We start from the raw sequence: 20,364 nt of genomic DNA on the forward strand, positions 1-20,364 counted from the left end.
GCTGTAAGTGTGACTACAGATGCACTTCTCAGTAACATAAACGCCTGGAGGTTGTACATTGTGGGCTATTGAAAGCAGAGGACAAAGTCTACATATTTGGAAAGTGGAAAAAAAGTTCACAGTGTAAATCCACCTTTTCACAAAAAAATGAAAAGGTGAACTATCATTGTATACCCTTCCCATCCTCCTGGTCGCCGCTGCACTGACCTCTGTAGGTGGTGAGCTGCCAGTACCAACACGATGCAGTGGTCTGGGGATTTGAAATTTCCGCTCTTCTCACCCTTTTTTCTGCAGCTCTTCTGGGGCAGATCAGAGCAGTTCTCATTGGCCAGTGCTAGAACAGAGAATCACTCTGATCTATCTCTTAAAGAAGAGAGAGAAAAGTGGGAATTTCAAATCCCTGGACTGCTGTACCAGCTGTGTGGGCACTGACAACTCATCACCCATTAAAGTGTTGCTAAACCTGTGACGATCGCGGCGTCAGACCCCAGCCCTTCTCACCAACTCATGACCGAAGGACTAGCCAATCTAAAACCGCGCTGTCACGTGTGTAACAATGCCACGCTCAGCTACACCCTGCACAAAAATTTTCCAGCTAATGGACCACAATCTATGTGCCAGCAGCCTGAGAGAGATTGTTACTGGGTCAGGTCAATTAAGCAATTAACCCTTCACACTGCCACCATCGCCTTTTTGTAGAGAAAAGGAGGAAATTCGCCAATATTAGCAATAATACTATGATGTTTGAATAATCATCTGTATACCACTGTCACCGCAGGCAGAGATATATAGAGGTTTAGAACACACAGTTGCGCTCTTCAGAGACAGGCATTCTTAGTTTGCATTAAAGAGCTTTAGAAACAGTCCAACACTTTTAAGAAAATAAGATTTATTACTAAAAAGGTCAAAATGGTGCAATAAACGTATTTACAGAAAAAGATGTAGCCAATATATATATATATATAAATGAATACAGAGAGCAATAACACAGCAAAGAGATAACAGAAAGAAGTTTAGAGAGGTAGACTACTTGCCAAAAGTCCTGGGTTAAGCAGATCAAGTTTCAGAGCAAAAGGGTACCGTCTCCCAAGTTGGTTCTGATGTTAAAAGGGAGAATTCTTCAACTTCTTCCCTCAGGCCTGACAACATATTTTGTAGGCCTCCAGCAGGGGGTGTCTCTGAAGCCAAGGGCCAATCGCCTTATTTGGGGAGGGAGCGTCTAGGCGGAGACCCAAGCTAGAACCAAAATCCCTCGCAAGTTATACCAGGGTCAATAACCTTCCCTAGGTACATGTAACATTCTATCCACGGGTAGATTAATATGCAGAATCATCTGCTGAACGTCTAGATATCAAACATGGCATAGGTCACTATTCCAGCTAGAACTATATGGCTTTCTGCTCTCCTGTAGACTTCAATGAGGGGTGTAAGATATCAGACGACTCGCATTAAACTGAACTATCCGAATATATGCTTTATTTTTATGTAATTATTTCCTATCTCCAGATATAAAATTGTATGTGAAAGTGGGTTTTAAATGTGTTGTCTGTTTTATGGCTAGCTGGAATGCCTTTGAAGTCCCATGAAGGACTCGTTTATGGCTTTACGATTATCTCAGATTGAGAAGCTAACAGACACCCGGGCACCAGCTAATTTGGGATTTATAACCATGAAGCTGTCCCGCTGTGCCTGATTGCCTGTGCACTTCTGAACCCAGCACACAGGGACCATGTGTCACTCAACAGAGAGGGAGGGGGGATTGGAGGGAGAGAGATACAAGATGGAAGATCCTTAGCAAGATGGATGACCGCATCCATCTCTGTGTGCACAATTGCTACAAAACCCATAACAGTAAATTCAGTCTGTATATGCATTAATGCATGCTTGTTATCCCCAAGGGATCCCCTAAGGGGTTAATGCTCCATATTGTGTGAAAAGGTTGTTTGATCCTATCTTCTCTGATCATCCCTTTCTTCTACTGTCCCCAGTCCGTCTGCTGATAGTACATACCACACACCAGGGCAAATCAGCACTGTCCAGACAGAAGGACAGAGGTTAGGCAACCTCATAGGATAGTCAGAGCAGAATAAAAACTCCTCCTACAAGCTTTAACCAGTGCTCAGCCTAACACTTATAGACGTCACAAGACTACTCTAACAGCTGATGAGAAAAGGTGTTTAGCAGTTTATATTTGCTAAAATAATTGAATTTCCATGTTCTGTGCACAGTGGGAGATCAGATAGTGAATGCAGGGTTCTCGGTTTGGTAACACGTTAAGGTAAGTAAAACAGGTAGTGGGGGGGGGGGGGAGGGGAGGGTCTACAGTGTTAGTGCATCTCCTCCTTTTTCCTGAACAGGTAAACTAACCCGTTAAAGCTAAACAGATAAGCAAAATTTGCCTGATTTGCCTGTATACAAGAGTCATACATATTACATAGTTACATACTTAGTCTGGCCTAAAAAGACAAAAGTCCATCCAGTTCAACCAAAAAAAAGTTATAATCCTACACCCAACATTGCTCCAGAGGAAGGCAAAAATAAACCCAGTAAAGCATGATCTAATTTGCTCCTGCAGGAGAAAAAAATCCTTCCTGATCTCCCAAGAGGCAATCCGATATTCCCTGGATCAACTTTACGTATAAATGTTAGTATCCAGTTATATTCTGTGTATCCAAGAAAGAATCCAGGCCTTTTTTAAAGCAATCCAGTGAGCTGGCCAGAACCAACTCTTGAGGGAGTCTATTCCACAGTCACAGCTCTTACTGCGAAGAAACCTTTCCGTATTTGGAGATTAAATCACTTTTCCTCCAGATGCAAAGAGTGTCCCCTTGTCCTCTGTCATGACCTAAGGGTGAATAACTGTACACTGAGTTCACTATATGAACCACTGATGTATTTATACATGTTGATCATATCCCCCCTTAATCTCCTCTTCTCAAGAGAGAATAAATTCAGTTCCTCTAATATTTCCTCATAGCTGATCTCCTCCATGTCTCTTATCAGTTTGGCTGCCCTTCTCTGTACTTTCTCCAGTTCCCCAATGTTCTTTTTGTGAATTGGTGCCCAAAACTGAACTGCATATTCCAGATGAGGTGTTACTAATGATTTGTACAGGGGTAATATGATATCTCTCTCTCTGGAGTCAATACCTCTTTTAATACAAGAGAGGATTTTGTTCACTTTAGAAACTGCAGCTTGGCATTGCATGCCATTATTAAGCTTGTGATCTACCAGAACTCCCAGATCCTTCTCCACCATTGATTCCCCCCAGTTATCCCCTTATTGCAGGGAATGCATTAAGGTATAACATTGTAAGCTCCAAGGATCAGGCCCTCCTATCCCTCTTGTATTGAACTGTATTGTTGCTGTATTGTCTCCCGATATATTGTAAAGTGCTGAGCAGACTGCTGGCGCTATATACAGTGGGGATCGAAAGTTTGGGCACCCCAGCTAAAAATTTGTATTAATGTGCATAAAGAAGCCAAGGAAAGATGGAAAAATCTCCAAAAGGCATCAAATTACAGATTAGACATTCTTATAATATGTCAACAAAAGTTAGATTTTATTTCCATCATTTACACTTTCAAAATAACAGAAAACAAAAAAATGGCGTCTGCAAAAGTTTGGGCACCCTGCAGAGTTAATATCTTGTACTGCCCCCTTTGGCAAGTATCACAGCTTGTAAACGCTTTTTGTAACCAGCCAAGAGTCTATCAATTCTTGTTATGGTATCTTTGCCCATTCTTCCTTACAAAAGTCTTTCAGTTCTTTGAAATTTCTGGGCTGTCTGTCACGCACTGCTCTTTTAAGGTCTATCCATAGATTTTCAATTATGTTGAGGTCAGGAGATTGTGAAGGCCATGGCAAAACCTTCAGTTTACGCCTCTTGATGTAATCCCCCGTGGATTTCGAGGTGTGTTTAGGATCATTATCCATTTGTAGAAGCCATCCTCTCTTTAACTTCAGCTTTTTCACAGATGGCATCAAGTTACCATCCAAAATTTGCTGAAATTTTATTGAATCCATTTTTCCTTCTACTCGTGAGATGTTCCCTGTGCCACTGGCTGCAACACAACCCCAAAGCATGATTGATCCCACCCCATGCTTAACAGTTGGACAGAGGTTCTTTTCATTAAAAACGTGCCCCTTCTTCTCCAAACGTACCTTTGCTCATTCCGGCCAAAAAGTTCAATTTTAACCTCATCGGTCCACAGAACTTGTTTCCAAAATGCATCAGGCTTGTCTATATGTTCATTTGCAAGGTTCAAACGATGATTTTTGTGGTGGGGACGTAGAAGAGGTTTTCTTCTGATGACTCTTCCCTGAAGACCATATTTGTACAAGTATCTCTTTATAGTGGAATAGTGTACCACAACTCCAGTGTCTGCCAGATCTTTCTGGAGGGATCGTACAGTCAAACGTGGGTTTTGAATTGTTTTTCTCACAATCCTGCGAGCTGTTCTGTCTGATATTTTTCTTGGTCTTCCAGATCTTGCTTTAACTTCCACTGTTCCCGATGACTGCCATTTCTTAATTACATTCCGAACAGAGGATATTGACATCTGAAAACACTTTGCTATCTTCTTATAGCCTTCTCCAGCTTTGTGAGCGTCAACTATTTTCAGTTTCAGTTTTCTAGACAACTGCTTAGAAGAACCCATGGTGCTGATTGTTGGGGCAAGGTCAGATGAGTCTGGGCATTAAAACCTTTGAGCTTGACATCACCTAGTCTTCCCAGACAATGATTGAGAACAATCCATGACACTGGCAGGTCTCAGCTTGGCAAAGGGGGCAGTGCATGCTATAAATTCTGCAGGGTGCCCAAACTTTTGCAGATGCCATTTTTTTGTTTTCTGTTATTTTGAAAGTGTAAATGATGGAAATAAAATCTAACTTTTGTTGACATATTATAAGAATGTCTAATCTGTAATTTGATGCCTTTTGGAGATTTTTCCATCTTTCCTTGGCTTCTTTATGCACATTAATACAAATTTTTAGCTGGGGGTGCCCAAACTTTTGATCCCCACTGTAAATCTTTTATAATAATAATAACAAAATTTTTTAGGTTTAGTATCACTTTAAATGTTGGTATGATTTGTGTATTTCTTCGAGATCTGTGAAATAATTCAGCATGAAACTTTGCCTCTGTGCAGGAGCTTCCTGTAGTAAAGACCGGTCACTTTTGCTCTCTCTCCTTGTGCCGGGTGACTGGTCTGGTCTCCACCCACTATTGTAGTTTTCTGCAGATAGCCTGTAGTGGGTGGGCCAGTCACTCCCACAGCCCTGCTTTCTGCACAGGCTATGTACAGTACAGCCATGATGTCACTGCTATTTTTACAAGGTGATAACTGTGTACAAAGGCGTTCATTGTTCATGAAGGGGTTATAGCCTTTGTGGCTTTTGAGGAATATATTTAAATTACATATTTTGTGCCTGGAGGTCGGCTTTAGCAGGAGACTGGCTGTCCATGTATATCAAAGGTAGCCAAAGACATCAGATGATGAGCTGGAATATATAAGCACACATACACACAAAGACTTCAAGTGCATAACAGACGCCAGGCATTGCCCTATTGACCAACTAACATTTTATGTCTATGCATAGCTTGAAATCCCATTTATTGAAAATAATCTCATTATGTAACTAGAAACACAGAAGACAGCCAGAAAAATACCAAGTGGTCCATCTAATCTGCCTTTTTTTTTGTTTGATGGTAGACCTATTGTTTAAATGTACTTACTGTTGATTGGTTTACTACCATTACTAAAAGTCTGTTCCAAGTGTTCACTACTATTTCAGTATTATAACATGTTTTTACGAAGGGATGTCAAATAACCCTGTGCCTAATTTCATAAGTATTATACATACTATATATATCAATGCATGCAGAGAATTTTAAGTTATTTAAGCTTTATGAGAATTGGCAGGGTGATGTGGAAATATTTTTAATAAAGACTGATATACAGTATATCTTCTTTTTATAGTATTTATAAGACCTATACTATTTTACATTGGGGTCTTAATACAATTTCAGTACTGTAACTTACATATAGATGTATAAACCTAGTGTAACAACATTATTAAGTCTTCTGTTTTCTGTTTGATTTTCAGTTGTGGAAGACACTGTGGAATGACTTGTGAGTAGCTGAGATCACTGGCCTCTCATTGACAGGTAAGCCGTTTTCATTACATTTAGAATTTTGTTCTTGACCTAACAGTGAGGTGACATACATTAGTCATATCATTATGGCAAAGGTGAAATATCTATGCTTGCTAAGGACCAGAAAAATGTTCTTTAGTCATAATATGGCAGACATAGGCTGTGCATTGCAGGCATTGATAGTAAAAGCCATAAGGCTGACTTTTATATGTACAAAATAGTGTTACTCTTAGTTAGTATTCAGAAACCAATTGGATTTTTTTTTAATGCAGATAAGATAATAAAAGTTTGCTATAATCACCATCTACACCTTTTTCCTCTAAGTTATAGAAATTTGCCTAAGTGTGCTTTATTAGATAATATTCAGTTTGTATCTTTTGCAGTGAAATGGCTTTATGGCCAATTACAAGTAATTGCAATATTAATCTAGCCACATGCACTTATGGTGACAAAAGCTTCAGTGTTGAATGTGTTTGTAACTAGTGTTTAACATTAGTTGCATTGGATTATCTGAAACCTAACACCTGCCCAGGGCTGCTGTTAGAAACCATGGGGCCCCATACAGCCAACCTGACAGGGCCCCCTCGAAAAAAAACAAAACAGTTCACTATGCTTCAGTTATGAATGAACACAGTGAGTGATTGGTACCAATTACGCGTGTTCATTCAGGAAAGAAAGGGGCTGGTATATGTGACATATTTACCGGACCCTTCCCTCACTCTCCATCTTGAAGAATGCAGCTGCCGGTGGTAAGGAGAGCAGGGTAGCCAGCAGCACTGCTGGGGTGGGGGCACACAGGGGGGCCTGGGCAGCAGGGGAAAACGCATGGTGCACAGGGAGGGTGATGGGTGCGATGGGGGCAATCCCCTGTATTGCTCCCTCTGCAGTACCTAAAAGCCAGTGGGAGGGAGAGAAGAAGAAGCCAGCTTTCAGCTGCTGCAGAAAGCTATACAGGGGACCGGTTCCAGTATTTGCCCCTGCCGTGTTGATCACCCTTCCTGCCCACATTCAATTCACTCAGCTTATCCACAGCCCTGCCCCTGCCAAAATATTTTTGAATAGAGTGGAAAAAGTTTTTTTTTTCTGTCTCTGTCCTTGGAGAGATTTATTTTTTTTCTTACAGTTCTTTGACAGAGTGTCAACAGGATAGAAAGTGGGGACAAAGACAGCAAAAGAAAAAAACATTGTTTTTGTGGAGTTGCGGAAGTAGCCTTTCCATCTCCCTAGTGAAGGCAATAGCAACAAAATACATGACAGAAGTTTTAATTATTCCCCACGCTATTTAAGACTAGCTTTCGTGCCCCATTTACATCAGGTGTGTTGAGATGCGTTGGATTAGGCCTCTTTTTTAGAATGAATGGGCTGTAAAGCACTTTTTTTTTGCAACACACATAAAGCATTGTGCAGATTGCATTGTAACACTGGTGTGTTGGGGCGCCAATTCCAGCCTACATAAAGTAAAAGGATGTCTAAACTAGAACTAAATTGGTTGAGATGTGCATTATAGGTGGTACTCAGATCTCTAAAGGCTTCAGGCAGACTTTCTGTGGGCTCTCCCAGACCTTCTGGATCCCCTCTGTTGGACTGCTTTTGGGCATCTCATACATCTCAGAATTCTTCGACCATGTGTACCCTAATAATCGATTAGGAAAATTGGGCTTTTGACATGCTATTAAATCCATTTCATGGAGGTCAATAATGGATAAAGGTCCTAACCCTCCTGATCATTCCTACTACTTATTATGGATGAAAGAGAAGCATGATGGGCGTGAAAGAGATTATACTGGCTCACTGACACTCCTTTCTTTGTTTGCCAGTGTTCAAATCTCCTGTAAGTAACGGTATAACCCATATATCTCAGAATTTTTTTGACCGCATACTTTAATGAAGTTCAATAAATCAAAAATCCTATTTTTGTATGTCATTTTAGTGGTTAAAATGAACTGAACAGATTTCAAACAATTAATTTTTAATCCTGAAATACTTGAGAATGTATCTAATATGTTATAGAGATATAAAGGGTGTCAAGTGTAATAAACATTATCATTAGCATATCATCAAATATAGAGCTTTTCTATTTAATGTTACCTAACCTTATACTTTTTGCATTAGGATCATGAAATAATAGAATCGTTAAGGAAAACTGTAAAGAAAGATATAGAAAAGGGTGCAGCTTTAATGAATACCTCACCAAGTTATGATTGTTTCAGATTGATAACCTTTAAAATGGAATATATAAATCTTAGTGAAGTCAGGAAAGAGTCAGTGGATCTCTGCAGAGTTTAGAAGAGGCATTCCCATGAGAGGCTATTAAAAGCCTTATTAATGTCCAGTGAAAGCCTGTGGGATTCCCTGTCCCAATTTAAATGGACAACAGAAATTAGATCAAGTTCTCTATATTGTGAGGTTCCATCTAGTCCTTATGGATATCTCTGTACACAAATCTATAGGATAGAATATTATTTTACATTTTATGGTCCACATTTGTAGAAGTAGGGTGATATTTGCTTATTTGCTATGGCCATTGTTTGGCTTTATGGAAAATTCTTAAGTAAAGTTGGCTTTAGCATTTAAAGGGCAAGTCTTTCAGGACTATTCTTCTTCGGTCTACATCCTAAAATGGTACCTGTTTTACTGATGACCAGAAATTTTAGACATGGGATTGCCAGCATGGCTTAATTGAGTTTATACTGCAACGGCTTCTGGCCATCATTAATTTTCACGATCGAGGTACCCCTGTCAAACAACACAGACAGATCCTTGACCAGGGCAGTGCAGCAGAAAAGCTTTGTCAAGAACAGTTGTCAAAACATACTCCATCCTTCTGATTGAACAGGAAAGGAGCAGAAGTCACTTATGAGGCCAGCTTTCTATCAATTCTAATCTTCCCATCTGTCATTTCTAGTTTTCTCTTCTAGTTTTCTGTTCAGTATCAGCACACAGCAATGCAGCAGATCCTAATTGGCTCTCACTTGTGGCCTTTCCTCTCCTGTTGTGAGTGATATAAAGACTAATCAAACTGGCATAGGACACTCTAGTGTGACCACAAGACCTTAACCAATAAACCATGCAGGAATTTGCTTCTCTCCTATACTTTGAATCATATTACCTATCACTAATATAGCATGTTTTAATTGCCTTTTACTATATCTTGAATATGAAGTTTTGCTAATATTTTCTGCTTGAACTTTTAAATTCTGTAAAGCCACTTTGTCATGAAAAATAAATATTAACACTCCAGCAACCTGTAAAATATGAGCCTGTATCCTGACCTTTGCTGGTGCCACTAAACACCACTCCGCTCAGTAGAAATGGCCCCCGGAAGTCCACTGGGAAACCGACATTGCCAGGGGTCTCGATCTCCTTGGCCCCCCCGCAGCTCTCAACTGATCTTCTTGCTGACCTGCAAGTCACGATAGAACACAGTAGTGATGTTGAGGTTAGCAGGAGGAACCAGTGAGAGCTGTGAGTATGCCAGAAGGTCGATACTCCTGGCAGTATCAATTTCCCAGCAGACTTCAGGAGACCATTTCTACTAAGCAAATCATCATTTGACAGCTCAGGCATCAGGATATATGAGTATACACTCTCTTCTTTTACAGGCTACAAGATTTGTAATATTTATTTTTCTGGACAAGGTTGATTTAATAAAATGTATATCTATATTAATTGTGTTTTTTCTGACTATGTTTCATGTTACACCTATATTTAGGGTGTAACATTGTACATGGTCAAAATCTACAGTCCCCCTTAACCTTACAGAATTGCAAGATTCTGCTTCTTGCCAAATTTGAATTCAGCATGCCTGCCCCCACACAGCCATGCCATTAATTCACAGGGATCTGCTGCAGAGGGACTCGTAGCTCTCAATGGAGCAAAAGTGCAGTGACATCAGTGCACTTGTAGTCCATTGATACATCTACACGCCTCATAACTGATGGTCTGTACCTTGGTACGGACTTATGGCTGCAGGAAGAGTCTGCAGGAGCCAGGGCACTATACCCATGCAGTTACAATGCTTTGCAAGCTCTAATGAAACATTTATAAATGCACATTTTTGCTTTTTGCCAATATGGGTGCAGTTATTAACGTTATTATTATTATTATTATTATTTTTTTGCAAAAGGTGAAATTAGCTTTTAACATTGTCTTGACCACTGGATAATTTCTTGGTTCAGGCTGTGAGATATAAATTTAGATTAGCATACTTGCCCTTAATTTTGGTTTAAAGGTCCTGATGAGGAATCTATTTATCTTGTTTCACATTGGGTCTCCAACTGTTACTTCCATCTGCTTTTTAATAACAACAGAAGTTCATTGAACAGGTTAGCCACATTAAACTTATGGAGAGTCCAATTAATTTTAGAGGAGGTGTCTTCTGGGGACCCCCTCTTTATGTTTCAGCATTTTTATATCATTTTGAAAAGATAAATCACTGAAAACCTTTAGATTAAACATTTTAAATTTTTTACAGGAAGCAAAAAATTAACTAGTTAGTGAACATGTTCCAACGAATTTAAATAGCACTGTATAATTCAGGTAACAGAACTCTTCTTTTAGTATTACCTACAGTGCTAGGCATGCATTTATACATAAAAAAAAGAAAAGCGAGTCACATCTAATACAAGGGGAGGAACTTTACATGTGCCTTACAATGAGAGACATAAAGAAAAAGGAAATATTTATAAAAGCATGTATTGATTTATTTATGGTACTTATATAGCGCCATCAATTTACACAGTGCTTTACATATATATTGTACATTCACATCAGTCCCTAACCCTCAAGGGGTGTTCAATTTAAGGTCCCTAACTTACATTCATAAATATGAAGGGCAATTTAGACAGAATCCAATTAACCTACCAGCATGTCTTTGCAGTGTGGGAAGAAACTGGAGTACCCACTGGAGGAAATCCATGCAGGAACAGGGAGAACATGTAAACTCCAGGCAGGTGGTGCCATGGCTGGGATTTGAACCAGTGACCATGGTACTGGCAGGCGGAAGTGCTAACCATTTAGCCACTGTGCTGCCATATTTATGATCTCATTCAGTTAAAAGCCAACCAACTCTCATTAAAAAGTATATAACAAATAAGTCCAAATGTATCATTCAATTGTCATGGATCACAACAATATATAACAAGCGTGTAAAATCAACGCCTTTCACAATATTTGCTTCAGGATCCACACTTGAAAATGGACAGCTGAGATGAACAAAAAACACAAAATAATATACAGCATCATAGACAAATATATATACAAGCACATATATCACATTAAAACATATCGAAGATGAGGGTGGGGGACATAGCTTTTTTGGGATGGTGCCACAATGTGGATTTCAATTTTATGCTCTGTTCACACGCCATTTGGATGTTATATCATACATTTTTACACTTTAAGAATGTGTATATACACCAATTGGCCATAACATTATGACCACCCACCTAATATTGAGTAGGTCCAAATTTTGCAGCGACAGCAGCCTTGACCCTTTGAGGGATCGACTCAAAGTAATATCCACATGAATGGCAGGACCCAAGGTTTCCCAGCAGAACTTTGCCCAATGCGTCACACTGCCCCCCGGCGGCTTACCTTCTTGACATAGTGCAAAGTGGTGCCATCTCTTCCCCAGGTGAGCAATGCACATGCACCAGGCCTTCCACATGATGTAAAAAAAGCATGATTCATCAGACCTGGAAACCTTCTTCCATTGCTCTATGGTCCAGTTCTGATGCTCATGTGCCCATTGAAGGCTCTTTTGGTTGTGGACATGGGTCAGCGTGGATACCCTGACTGCAGCTAGGCAGCTCCATACGTAACAAACTGCAATGCACTGCGTGTTCTGACACATTTCTGTCGGAACCAGTATTAACTTTTTAAGCAATTTGAACTACAGTACCTCTTCTAATGGAGTGGGCTACATGGGTTAGCCTTCGCTGCTCACATACATCAGTGATCCTTAGCTGTCCATGACCCTGTTGCCACAGTTCACTGGTTTTCCTTCATTAGATTACCTTCGGTAGGTCCTGCAGACTGGGAACATCCCACAAAAGCTGCAGTTTTGGAGTTGTTCTGACCCAGTCATCTAGCCCCTGTCAGTTACTCAAATCCTTACACTTGCCCATGTTTTCTGCTTTCAACACATCAACTTCTGGGACAACATGTTAATTTGCCACCTTATATATCCCACCCACTTTCAGGTGACAATATCATGTGATAATCAATGTTATTTACTTTACCTGTCAGTGATCATAATGTTATGGTTGATTTTTGTATAGGCAAAGCACTGTGGAAGGATATACCTTATGAAAGATTTTGTTACCCCCAAACATGTAGGGTAGCAGTATGTTCAATGCATACTAATACTGGAAACCATTCGGTTACCCCATTGTGTTCAGTTTGTGGGAGAGGTATACCCAAGATGAATTGGTACTGGCAGTACATGTTCTGGAATCCCTCTAGGGTGATTGGTGCAAATAGTTTGATTGGCAGTGGTTTTAACCCTTCCATACTTTATCCAGTCCCTTTAAAATGTAACTGTATTCTAACAGGTGAACTGTTCAGAACACAAATGAATAGGAGTTGCAGTTGTTCAGTGATGGCAATTTGCTGTTAAATTGGAGATGTAATTTTAGCTTTCTTTGAGGACCTAGAAGATAGAATTGTAAAATATCAATGTGTGGGCGTACATGGCATCTTAACTGGGTTAGTAAAGATTGCTGTGTCTCTGTTTTACTTTGTATTCAGAATCTATTGTGCAGAACCTGAGTGCTGGCTCAGCATAATGTTATATACAATAATTAATGGGTTAAGTAGACAGCTATACTTTGTCTCCGTTTTGCTGTGTAAGTAGCGCTAGATTGTTTCAGTTCTGGGCCAGTATGGTATATTCAGTACATCCATTAATAGAGCAAACATATTCTATGAAATAGTTGGTGGGGAGTAAAATGTCATTGTTTAATTCTGGATTGGTGGTGGGTCTTTATGTAGTTCCTTCCACAATTGGTTTAAACAAATGTTATTGTATCTTTGTTTTTCTTAAAGGGTCAGTCTGTTTCACATTTGTATTATACCTTTTGGTACATACCGGGAGGTTCATTAATCCACTGACTTCTTTTATCCCTTTCAAAATGTGGGGGCTGGTCTCTGTGCCCGGATCGCCAAGTGTTTCCACTTTTTATATTATTATGAGTAGCCAAATATGTGCAAATATACTACAGTTTCTTCTATCTGCTTGCATTTCTTCCAGGTCAAGAATATGCACGCTTTACCATTGTAAGCACAACAATTGTTTAACTAGTTTTCAGTATATACCTTAAAGGCATTTTTACTTTCCTACCTGCCCATTGTGTTTTCACCTGCACGAGAAGTACATTGTTTATGTAGTCATTTGTTGGCCTGAATGCACAGCCTATAGTAGAGTAAATCTTCTCATTCCCGTGCCAGCAGTGCCTGTCTGTGTTCAAACATGAGGCATGCGGCATGGCACTGTACAGGTTAATGCATGATATCTGTCTATTGTCATTTGAAAAAAATTGACAATTTCTGTGAAGAAACTACATATCCTGCAATTCCAGGATCTCTCAATCTAGTGCTGGTAAGAGCTGCACAGTAATTAAATCTGAACCAGACACAAACAGGCAGAGCATTCACAGACACAGAGAGACCACTATTGTAGATGCAAGATTTTTTCTTACATTAGAACTGCCACATTTATGATGCAACACTGAGCAAATGGCAACGTATGCATTATACCCTGTGTGACCTGGAAAAGGAAGTTGTCTTGTCTCTTTGGTGAATAGGGACAAGCTAGGTGAATAAATACACAGCTGTAGGGAAATTGATCAGCTGTGACATCACAAACTGCGACCACAACTTGTGAACCCATCATTACAGGGTAAGGCAGAAAAGCAACATAAAATAAAACTACACTAATACCTAATTAAAACAACAAAAACATATGAAAGTGTAAAATATCTTTAAAGGTCTTGACTTCTTAGTACTGTTGTAAGTATAAACTGCTACATACCTTTTCTCATCAGCAGTTAGAGCAGTCTTGTGACTTCTATCAGTGTCCAGCAGAGTACTGGGTAAATCATGAAGGAGGAGTTTTCATTCTCCACTGATTGTCCTATGAGGCTGCATAACACCTGACCCTCTGTCTGGACAGCACTGATTGGTGCTGTGCTGATTACATGTACTCCCCCCCCCCCCCCCAAAAAAAAAAAACCTCTCCAGCAATACACACCAAACTGAGCATGTGCAGCTTGCCTCCAAGGCTCTGTTCTTTCAGCAGATGGATTGGGGATAGTAGAAGAAGGGGAGGATCAGAGAAGTCAGGTTCAAACAGCCTTTTTACACAATGCAGAGGATTAACCCCTTAAGTTTCACAGTGCGTATAACAAGCATGCTTTACTGCATATACAGACTGATTTTACTGTTGTGGGTTTAGTAACACTTTAAATAAAATCTTTCAGTTTTCATTACATAACTTATTTTAAACTCAAGGGTGTCATCGCTGGGTCTCTGTGCTTCTCCATGCAATGCAGGTAGACTATGGCTGGTGGGAGGGGTTGGTAGAGTGTTGTTCATGAGAACATCTAAGCACCCTGCCTTAGCACTTATCTCAAGAGCCTGCAGCCTTGAAAAGAATGAAAGGTTGAATGAAAGAAGCGGACAGTCAGGGTGAGAGGTAAAGTGCTAGAAGATACCGAAACATCCTCAAGACAGGAAATTAGGTGGGCTCTATTGAACTTGCTGTGGCCTCTTACACACACTGTGAGAAGCTTGCAGTGTGTATTACAATGAGCGTTAGCCTTTTACATACAGAATAGCAGCCTGTATAACTATGGAAGACGGAAGGTAAGGCTGGAGCAGGGGCGGACTGACCATTTGGAAACTCGGGCACTACCTGAGGGCCCGGGTCGGTAGGGGGCCCCATGAAATGTCCCTGGTACCTTTTTCATAGGCTTTTTTGAGTTTGGGCAATGACACAGGGGCCCCATGATCCCCTATTGCCCAGGGGCCCCATGAGTTGTCAATCCGCCCCTGGGCTGGAGTTCTGCTTTAAAGCTTCCACTTTAAATAGTTCATTTGCACCAAGCTGGCCCAAATGAACTATTTCCATTACTAACTTATGTGGCTGCTTTCAGCACTGTATAAACTATGTTTAGCTTCATACAAATGGAGTGGTGGGCGGATGACATCACGATCTCCCCCTCAGCCAATCAGAGGAAACCTTGCATTCATTGATAAAAATACAAGGCTTCGTGAATGGCTGAGAAGTATTTAACCTGACCTGATTTTGTTACGGCAGCAGAAGCGAAGTCCCCGTATTGCAGCCAGAACATAGCACTGTATTCTATATGCAGCAGACGATACATCCAGTTTATACAGTGCTGACAGTGGCCTCATCAATTAGTAAAGGACATCATTTGTTTGGACCAGCTTGAACTATTTAAAGTGAAAGCATACCTGGAGTTTGGCTTAGCCAGTACCAGTACACAGTATAGGTAGTCCTGAAATTCTTCTTCAATGTTATATCTGTGGGAACAAAGCTGCAGGATTGAGGCTGCTACTGCAGAAGGTACAGAGCAGGGTGAACAAAACAGTGAATCATGGCACCCCATTCATGTTGCTTTAGTTCTCAGGAGACAAGAGAAGTTGGTGAGCTATTCATCTCTACAAAAGTGAAATGTTTGTGACAAGAAGACTTGTTCTGTCATAAATGTTGCTTTATGCATTGACATACATCTATAGATCTCGATCTGTCCTGTCAGTATAGTCCCGTGCTGATTCAGCAGCCTCCATAAACAGTTTAAAGTGGTTACAAAAGAAAACCTTTCATTACTTTAATGCATTCTGTGTCCCACTACCTGTTCCCCCCAATACTTACCTGAGCCCTCTCTTGATCCTACTCTGTGCCCGTCTGCATCAGCGCTGGTTTCTGTTCTTCTCACAGGATAGTTTGAGAGCAACAAGAGCCACAGGTTCCTGCTGCTATTAGTCAAAACCCATGAGGAAGGGGTGAGGCTGAGCTGTGTGTGTCTATGGATACACACAGCCTGCCTCAGGAGCATGCCTGCCCATGTGCTCCCATAGCAAACAGCTTACTATGGGAGTACACGCATTAGAGGAGGAGCAGACAGTCTCGTCAGGGGACCCCAGAAGAGGAGGTAAGGAGCCACTCTGTGCAATATTATTATTACAGGTATTTATATAGCACTGTTAATTTATGCAGTGCTTTACATATATATTGTACATTCACATCAGTTCCTAACCCTCAAGGGCTGTACAATCCAAAGTCTCTAATTTACATTCATACATACACATACTAGGCCCAGTTTAGACAGGATCCAATTAACCTACCAGCATGTCTTTGGAGGGTGGGAGGAAGCTGGATTACCCAGAGGAAACCCACACAGGCACAGGGAGAACATGAAAACTCCAGGCAGGTGGTGCTGTGGTTGGGATTTCAACCAACGACCCTAGTACTGCCAGGTGGAAGTGCTATCCATTTAGCCACTGTGCTGCTCACAGAGAGCAGGTATGTATAAACTTCTTGTTATTTTAGGGGAAAAAAGGGGGCCTTTACTATCACTTTAACTCTTCAATAAGACTCAGCTGAAGTGGGGTCTTCTCTTGTACCTCTTCTCCAACAAACCTGGTAGTGGTGACATGGACTGTGAGGAAGCAGAGTGGCATGAGGGTAAATGTTGCAGGCAGCGCTGGCTGTTGGACAGGAGGTGCAGACAACTGTGGACCACAAGGTAAGATGCATGAAAACACAAGCAACCAGTCAGAAGGGGAGCCTAGCCAGGACACAAGCCGAGGGTAGTCAACAGCAGGCAGCGAGGTATTAAATCAGCAGGCAGGATACAAGTCAAGGTTAGCAACAGCTGGGCAGAGAAGTAAAGGAACACAAGGCAGAGGCAGTGTCAAGATACAGGTCAAGATCAGTTAACAAATGGGCAGCAAGGAACCAAATTGGAAGGTAGACAGCAAGGTCCAAAATACAGGCTGAGATCACAATGAGCACACAAGTTTGGTTTCTTGCCAAAATTAAGGTGATGTGTTTAGCTCCAAAAATGCTCTTTAACAAGGTGTGAAAGGTGTGCTAAAGGTGTGACTTATTACCATCATACCAATAAATAAATTCTAGCCCAAATATAACATCAAGTCTGTAATTGACCATGAGGTCACCAGGGGTTCTGATCTACATTCAGTAGGGGGAAACAGGTATTACTGCTGAGTTTGGGTGGAAGAGGTCCTATGCTTTGTGATTGCCTTCCTGTCTGTGATTTCTCTTACACCCCAGTTACCAGATATCTGCAACTTCTGCTACTTTGCTTCTCTCGCTAGCTCAGTGTTATATTTTTTCAACTTCAGCTGCTTATTTCACCCCTTCTACAGTCCTTCCGTTTATGTAACCAACTAGCTCATAACATTTGGTCACTGTATGCGAATATAAATCTCAACAAGCTGGTGTGGGCACTGGTCCTTAAAACAATTAGTTATTGTTAATTCTTCTCTCATACTATATTAAGTCACTTCTATATGCACCCAATCTCCTATGTCTTTCTGTTGTTTTGCCTGCTCGTCATTTTTGTCATACTATCTTTTTCTTTTTCCTATTATGCATTCATTATACTCCTGATCTCTGAAGCACACTACTCTGCCACACTCCAGTGCTGTAAATAGAAAAGTTACCTGTTCTTTACTGCTGGCAGGATAGATTCTCATTTGCAGAAACAAAACCTAGAATATTTTGCTGCCAGGGCTGACTGTATGAAATATTTCATTCAGTAAATCAGAAATGTTTTCTCATCCTACTTTTTAATGGTCAGGGGTTCAAGATTGCACCTTGGGTCCCCCATCCAGGCTTTGGTGTGCGAGAGCCAAAAAGGCTTAATATCCTTCCTATTCCCCTCTCACTCCTTATAATTGTACTGTGCTCAGTAGTGTATAGTATTTTTAAGTTGAATTACGGTATTGGGTGCATTGCACTAAGTGCCTAATTGTTTAATTGTAATTGACTTCACTTGAAGTATTACTGTGGTAAGTAGAGATTACTGCTTACTGGATTTTGCTCAGTGCTTCTAAACAATTTAGACTTTAGACATTTAAAGAACATGTTGATTTTGTTAAAGTCACTCTGGCATAGAAAAAAATCAAAATAACTAATACAAACTGTTTCAAAACCCCTTTAAAATAGAGCTTTTTCATTGTGACCCAGAACCACCTGAACCCATATAAAATCAGGAGGCATTCCATTCCCTTTCTTTTCCCCCTTTCCTTGCTCCTCTCCTTTCTCTTTTTAGCCTTGGCTTTTGTTTCACTCCTCTCCTGGCTCCTCCATGGGCCTATGGCCCTCTATTTGTTGCTGCACTGGTATGGCATTATCATATATGGAAGCTCATGAAGGCCTCTCTATATCCCTGGATGATTTTTTACATTGTTCTCTCAATTTCTCATTTCTACTAGGGATGCACCGATACCGATACATGTATTGGTACCGATACAGAGTATTTTCACGAGTACTCGTAAAAATGCTCCGGATACCGAAAACTGATACTTTGCAGTGCAATTTGCATCAATACAAAATGAAAATTGCACTGCAAAGAATAGCATGCTATTTGAACAGGAATGCGATTCCTGTGCAAGTCGCATGTGGTTTCCCCACTGCTCCTGTGTGAACCCAGGCTTGTCAGAAATCTCCCTGCACCGACCCCATGCTGAGCGGAGAGTGGGCGTGTGGGAATGTATACCAAGGAGGCAGATACTCCGGATTCTCAGCTGTAGGAGAGGAGAGAAAGCCACAGGGATTTGAAATCCCCACAGCTTTCTCTCCTCTCCTTGCAGGGATGACAGTTTGGGCTAGAGGGCTTTTGATTGGCAAGCACCATAACATGGATGGTGCTGACCAATCAGAAGCTGTCAAGCCCAAACTGTCATCCCTGCAAGGAGAAGTGAGGAGGCCGTGGGAATTTCAAATCCCCGCAGCTTTCTCTCCTCTCCTACAGCTGAGAATCCGGAGTATCTGCCTCCTTGATATTGGATAGTATCCCCACTTGGTATCAGTGAGTACTTGACCAAAAGTACTCATACGGGGGTAAAAAAAGGGTATCGATGCATCTTTAGTTTCCACGGATAAGTATGATGACATATTCTTGCGTTGTAGAGTCCTTTTTTTTCCTAGGTTTGAAAACACTAAATAAAATATATATTGAACCAGAAATCAGCAGACAAACTCCAACTGCAACATTCTAATCCACTGCATGCATCTCAATAGCCAAAACAAAGTTAAATGCATTGGAGCATTAGACTGTGAGGTACTTGGAGCTTGTCATGGTTCCACAGTCTGCCTCTTGTGTGTGCCTGTCTTTTAGGGGGGCACCTGGGTCACACTGATAAACTTTATTATTAACTAAATTAAAAAAAAAACTCTGGGATAGGCAAAAAAAGATCACCCATTAGTACACCTCCATACACAAAACACTAAACAGTTAATAAAACGTTGAAAATCCTTCCCTTTTAGGAAAAAAGTCTTCATGACCTCATCTTTATAATTCAAAAGATAACAGTATCTGCTTTGCCAAGGAGGAGGTGTAACAGCAGGGTTTACATCATATCCTCTCCTCTCTGCTGTAAAAGGAAATTACAGTTCCCATCAACCACAGGGAATTGCTTTGAATGTGGGTGGATACACTAGGCCTCTACATGCTGAATGTGTCTGAGAGTCTCGGTCTGCCCACCACTGCAAGTGCGCTGAATGACATTACTGCTTAATGGAGAAAGAAATGCAGAAGGGATGTGCCAAGACTGGGGGAATAAGAGGCATAGCAGTCACTGGTTTTACAAATGAGAAATCAAAGAAAATTAATGGTTTATTTTGAAAATGAATAGGCTTTTTCAAAGCAATTACTGAGTGAACCAGAAGATGGATGACATATTCAGTGACGGTAGGGAATCAGCAACAAGGGCTAAAGCTAAAGGGGTAAAGAAGTTTTTGCATGGAGTTCTGCTTTAAGTTGTATATATCACTTTATCTGCTAGGTCTGTTGTGCATGTTTTCCATGTGCAGCTACTCTTTGTCTTCCTTGCTTTGGCATGTTATTTTTTTATGTACACTCACTGACCATTTTATTAGGTACACCTTGCTAGTGGCAAAAAAATATCCCCCACACCATTACACCACCACC

General features: G+C 40.8%; 1 protein-coding gene across 3 annotated transcripts in view; it reads left to right on the forward strand.

The window, feature by feature from the left end:
* The window catches only part of LINGO1 (leucine rich repeat and Ig domain containing 1), a 513,120-nt gene that overhangs the window by 126,279 nt on the left and 366,477 nt on the right, over positions 1-20,364 (forward strand). For all 3 annotated transcript variants that reach the window (XM_089671358.1, XM_089671357.1, XM_089671359.1), the window contains one exon: positions 6,112-6,172. The gene's annotated coding sequence lies outside the window, so the exon portion shown is untranslated. The remainder of the gene's footprint in view (positions 1-6,111; positions 6,173-20,364) is intronic.

The sequence above is a fragment of the Staurois parvus genome, unplaced genomic scaffold, assembly GCF_062004578.1.
Source record: "Staurois parvus isolate SC_StPar_1 unplaced genomic scaffold, SC_StPar_1.0 ptg000105l, whole genome shotgun sequence".
NCBI lineage: Eukaryota > Metazoa > Chordata > Amphibia > Anura > Ranidae > Staurois > Staurois parvus.